Source organism: Kogia breviceps, chromosome 4 (assembly GCF_026419965.1).
Source record: "Kogia breviceps isolate mKogBre1 chromosome 4, mKogBre1 haplotype 1, whole genome shotgun sequence".
Taxonomy (NCBI): Eukaryota; Metazoa; Chordata; class Mammalia; order Artiodactyla; family Physeteridae; genus Kogia; species Kogia breviceps.
The window spans coordinates 111,659,623-111,665,905 of NC_081313.1; positions in this window are offsets into that span (position 1 = coordinate 111,659,623).

Sequence of the window (6,283 nt, forward strand, 5' to 3'; positions counted from 1 at the left end):
CCTATAGGGGTTCCGGTCTGACTGAAAATGTGAGGAGGAGCTCCTGGATCCTTTGAGGTCCTGAAGAGTAGAAGACTAACACCAGAACTCTCCCAGGCCCATGACCTACTCCATGACTGACTGGAGACTCGGAACTCCCCAACCTGGCCGTCCCCACCCCCATACAAAGGCCCCAGCCCACTCCTGGAAAGCCACTGAGTTACCCACCAATGCAGTGAGGAAGAACTTGGGAGGACAGGACCTCAGAGAGGTAGGTAGGACCAGGTGGCTCTTCTAGAAGATGCAGCTTCAGAAACCTCATGAGCTAGGAGCAGATGCCTGCCCAAGGTCAGTAAAGCCCAGGTGTGACACTTGGACCAAATGTCCAAGGTGCTCCCTCCCCTCCAGCACCTCCCTGTCAACCCCCCTTTCACTGACCTTCAACCTGGAGAGAGTTCCCCGTGCCCCACCTTCTCTGGATCGCTTCTGGGGCTCCCCTAGGTGCTACTTTTGAAACAGGAGGGAAGGGGTCAGGGCACAACCTCTGAAAGAATGACATAGCTCAAGGACATGACGTAAACTGATTAGAACCAAATGGGTCCAAGATGGCGGACAAGTCAACTTCCACTAGACCTTGAGCCTCAGTATATGCTCACTGTAACACATCATCAAGCTAAATGACACACCCACAGGTGCTGTGACAGTTCCAAAACAGACCTTAAGGATCAAAAAGTAGGCGGTGGCCCAATTCCTGGAAATCCCCACCCCTTCCTGAAATAGCTGGAATACTCCTCCCACTCATTAGCCTATGAAATTACCCACCCCTGTAAAAACTGACAACCCCATACCCTGGTGCATTTTCTCACCTTCTGAGATGGCCCACACTCTGTCTGTGGAGTGTGTGTCTCTCTAAATAAATCCACTTCTTACCCGTCACTTTGTCTCTCACTGAATTCTTTCTGCCATGAGGCATCAAGAACCTGAGCTCCATTAAGTCCTGAAACCAGGTGTGTGATCTCAGTTGGAAGACTGTGGGTTTTGGCCGGGTTCGAGTCCCAGGTGCATGGGTTCGAGTCCCAGTCTGAGTTTAGGCTCGGTTCGAGTCCTGGCATGTGGGTTTAAGTCCCAATCTGAGGTGCACGGTTTCACTTTCAGATTAATCACCTGAGTGCCCTTTGAGGGCACTGGCTGTGTGACACTGAGCAAGAGGCGCAACCTCTCAACTTCAACTTCAGAGGGTTGTTGTGATTTTAAAATGAGACACAAGTAAGCACTCAGAAAACAGTGAAGGAATCAGGTAGGACACAGAAGCCTCAGGACCTAGTGCTGACCCCTCCCGACCGCAGCCCTGAGGGAAGAGCTGAGTAAAGGCAGCCTGTCCTATCAGGCTTACCACACCACCAAGAGCCACACTGCCAGCCCTGCCTCCACTCCTTCTGCTACAGCTGATTGGGCTGGGGATAGAAACCTGACCCAAGAGTGGCCAATCAGATCCTCTCTTGCAAACTAAGAAATCCAGGTCAAGTCTAAAAGTTTTCATTTGGGGGAATGACCCTTCTCTTTCTCCTCTCAGTACACAAGCTTTAATGGAGATGACCCCATCCCTGACTCCATCCCTAACTCCAGGGCTGTCCTTGGGGTGACCCTGGCTCAGCCTGACCACTCAGAGTACTGCACTCTCCTGGCTATAGGGATGGACCAGTGAGACCCGCCCAGACTTCCTGGGTCTGTTGAAATAAGGATTTTCCCTGAAAATGAAGCCAGCCCACAAAAGAGACAGAAACCAGGTCCTGGGGACATCTTGCTCCAGGATCTAGCTCTGCCTCTGACTACCCACTGTGCTTTCCAGCTCTCTGAAATGAAAGATTCCCTTTTTGCTTAGTCCAGTTTGGATTAGGTTTTCTTCCAGGTCCTAACTCTTTTCCTCTCCTCTGTGCAAGCAGAGCAATGTACAACATCCAGGAAAGAGATTTTACTTTCATTTTTAATATTGGAATGGGTGATCAATGTAAGTATATGTTGTCTTCAGTTTCTTTAATCAGTGTCTTATTGTTTTCCAAGTATAGGTCTTTTACCTCTTAGATTTATTCCTAGGTATTCTTTTTGATGTTTCTCTAACAGTTCATTGTTAGTATGTGGAAATGCAAGAGATTTCTGTATATTAATTTTGTATCCTGCAACTTTACTGAATTCATTGATGAGTTGTAGTAGTTTTTTGGTGGCGTCTTGAGGATTTTCTATGTACAGTATCATGTCATCTGCACACAGTGACAGTTTTACTTCTTCCTTTCCAATTTGGATTCCTTTTATTTCTTTTTCTTATCTGACTGCTGTGGCCAGGACTTCCTCAATATGATTTCTTAATACTGTCTTTGTCAAGTAACCAGAGCTTGAAGATGAGGTCCATGAAAATAGAAATGGAAGATGGAAGATGGAACATATATATATAAAGTATTCTTTAAAAATATTCTACTTGTAACCAGCATCAATGAATTGGATTATAAAGCTAAATTGTTATTAAACTTTCCAACCATTTCTCAGGCTAGAGACTGGGTAGGAGGAGTCAAGACTGAGGATTTGTGGTCAAGAATCCCAGTCCATACTCCCTACAGTGTGCCCTGTCACTCATTACCCAGGGAAGGACTTGACCAGGCCTCCAGGTTCTGAGTGACATGGAGAGCAGAAATCAATTGGAAAAACAAGATGGTAACCATTCCAAGATAAGAACACTAAAAGTTTTTCTCCCCCATATCCAAAACCATGAGGTGTCCTACAACTAAAATAGTTCCAAGAAGTTCCAATATCATAACCATGGTGGTGGTGGTGGTGGTGTTTATATATACACTCAAAGACAGAAATATTAGAAAGAACAGCACTGAATACTAATGAAAGCTGTGTTTCAGTTTATGGGACTATGACGTATTTTTATTCCTTTGGCTCTTTCTATATTTCCCAGATACTCTTTAATGAGGATATAATACCTTTCCTATAAAAAGAACTTTCTTTCATTTTTAACAAAGCCAAATGAGGTTGATTAGGAGAGATCACGGAAAGTGATACAATCCGGGATAGCAATTAGGCAGTATGTAATACAAATCATAAACCTGCTCCCTTTGACCTGTTCCTGAGAACCTATGCTAAGGCAACAATCCCAAGTATGGGGAATGCTAGCTTCAGAAAGATGTATAGCAGCCCAGAATGCAATACAGAATGGTTTCCAGCATGAGCAAACAGAAGCACATCCCCTCCATGGAGCACTCATGGCCTTGAGGAAAGAAGGTTACAAAGACTTCCTCTGAGGAAATATTTCTGTTACAGTGCTCACTGAACACAATTATATTTCAGTATTACTGCAACCACAACTTAAAAACATTAAAAATAGTAGACAGAATAATGACCTCCACAAGAGGTCCTTGCCCTCATCACACAAGACTTATATGTCAAAAGGAACTTAACAGGTGTGATTATGTTAAGGATCCTGAGATGGAAAAATTAACCTGGATTGTCCAGTTAGGCCCAGTGTAATCACAAGGATCTTTATAAGAGCCTCAGAGTGAGAGAAGGTGATGTAACAACAGAAGAAGAGATCAGAGAGAAAGAGAGAGAGAAGCCAAAAGATGCTACATGGCTGGCTTTGAAGATCTAAGAAGGGGCCGTGAGCTACATGTTGCAGGCAGCCTATAGAAGCTGGAAAAGGCAAGGAAATGGATACTCCTTTAGAACCTTTAGAGAGGACCAGCCCTGCTGATACCTTAACTTTAGGCCACTGAGACTGATTTTCGACTTCTGACCTCTAGAAATGTAAAATAATAAATCTAAATTGTTTTAAGTCACTCAATCTGTGGTAGTTTGTTACAACAGCAATAGGAAACTAATACATGAAGCTTTGGAAGACAATATTAAAAATGATTTGTTAGAATACTGTCAGCTCGGGCTGCTATGTGTATCAGAAGACCAGGTGGCTTAAAGCCATTTATTCCTCACAGTTCTGGAGGCTGGAAGTCTGAGATCGGGGTGCCAGCATGATCAGGTTCTTGGTGAGAGCCCTCTTCCTGGTTACATTCCTCACATGGTCTTCCTTGATGTGTGCAGGCAGGGAGATCCCTTGTCTCCTCTCCTTTTTATAAGGGCCTTAATCCCATCGTGAGGGCCCTACCCTCATGACCTAATCTAGCTCTAATTCCCTCCCAAAGGCCCCACATCCTAAGACCTTCCCATTGGTGGCTCAACAATGGAATTGGGGGTGGGGAAACACAAACATGTGGTCCCTAATAAATGGCAAGGTTCCAAGTGGCTTTTTTCTTTTATATTCTCTACTTTCCAACTTTTAAATAATGTGGTAAACATATTAAAATCAAACAATCATGAAAAGAGGCAGGGATTTCTGCTATATAAAACCAACTGCAGTTTGGAACACAGACCTTCCTATCATTGTGCAGCCAACCCAGGCCTCGGTCCAGGCCCGGCTCTGGTACTTGTCCGGTCCCCTAAAAGGCACATCAATGTGTGTGCCTGTGCACATGGGTGTGGGTTGTGAGGGTGGTGAGTAGAATTGACCCAGGCTGGAATCCTACCAGAGACTTCTGAGCTAAGAGAAGCAAGAGTTTCTCCTTTGCTCAGCATGTGCTGGCTCCTGAGAGAGATGAAGAAACCTGGGGGAAAATTCAGCTGGGATCCCCTTTTATTGCAAGGGACAGGGAACCCCTTTTCCAGACCTTACCAGTGAGTGGACACATGTGCTTTTCCCTAAAGTTAGAAATGGAGCTGCCTCTTCCCCATGACTTGCCTTCACTGCCCAAGGGTCTGGGGTTTGATGAAGAATTTCCCAATTTCTACATCATGGACTCTGCTAAGAGGTACAACTTGTTTTGTTTTTTAATTTAAATGGTGGGTGAAGTCAAATGGAGTTACAATGGTTTTATATCTGGTACCAACCTTGTAGGGCTGCCCAGGGATGCTGGCTTCCTCCAGACACTATCTGTACAAGCCTGCCATGTAGGGTGGAGTGGTTTACACACTGCACAGGCCAAGGGGATGCGTGGGGCTGAAATTCTGCCACAGCTCACGGAACCTTGTGTCCCAACAAGACTGTGTGTGTCAGCCACAAGGAAAGGACTGTGTTTCTGCTTGTGGGCACCTTTTCACAATCTGTTTGGAGGCATCAGCTGGCAGCTGAGGCCCATGTGTCTCTCTGCCAGTCATTGACTACTGTTGTTTTTTCCCACAGCTGGTGCCTTATTCTCCGGGCCTCAGCTTCAGTTGGACCCCCTCAAAGCTGCCTTTCCCCACCGACAATCTAAGGCATGTTCCTTTCTCCCCTCCGTCCTTACTCGGAGCTCAGCCCTGTTTTCTCCATAGCACGCAGCACACTTTAAAATGACTTTTTTTTTTTTTTTTTTTTTTGCGGTACGTGGGCCTCTCACTGTTGTGGCCTCTCCCGTTGCGGGGCACAGGCTCCGGACGCGCAGGCTCAGCGGCCATGGCTCACGGGCCCAGCCGCCCCGCGGCATGTGGGATCTTCCCGGACCGGGACACGAACCCGTGTCCGCTGCATCGGCAGGCGGACTCTCAACCACTGCGCCACCAGGGAAGCCCTAAAATGACTTAACAGCTGGTTTGCTCTTTGTTATCTGTCTCCCCAACTAGAATGAGTGCTGGTCACATTGCAGGTATTCAGTAAATGGTGAGTAAATAAATGACTGAATAAATGATGAGGGACACGCAGCATAAAGAAAGGGGACTTGGGGCTTCCCTGGTGATGCAGTGGTTAGGAATCTGGCTGCCGATGCAGGGGACACGGTTTCGAGCCCTGGTCCGGGAAGATCCCACATGCTGCAGAGCAAGTAAGCCCGTGCGCCACGACTGCTGAGCCTACGCTCTGGGACCCCACGACCCACAACTACTGAGCCCATGCACCACAACTAATGAAGCCCGCGCACCTGGAACCTGTGCTCTGCAACAAGAGAAGCCACCACAATGAGTAGCCCACTCACAGCAACGAAGAGTAGTCCCTGCTTGCCGCAAACAGAGAAAGCCCGTGTGCAACAAAGAAGACCCAATGTAGCCTAAAATAAATAAATTTATTTTTTTAAAAGATATTGTTTAAAGAAAAAAGAAAGAAAGGGGACTGACTTGGAGTCACTTACCACCCCTCTTTGCAGGTTGCACACCTTGGCAAATGCTGTTTTCTGTCCTAATGGCCAGACATCTAGGAATCATGCTCCATGTGTTGTGAATCCTCCAGGAAGAATGGACTCACATCCGTGGTGTGGGCTGGTACTGTTTAATCTGCCCGTGTAAAGAA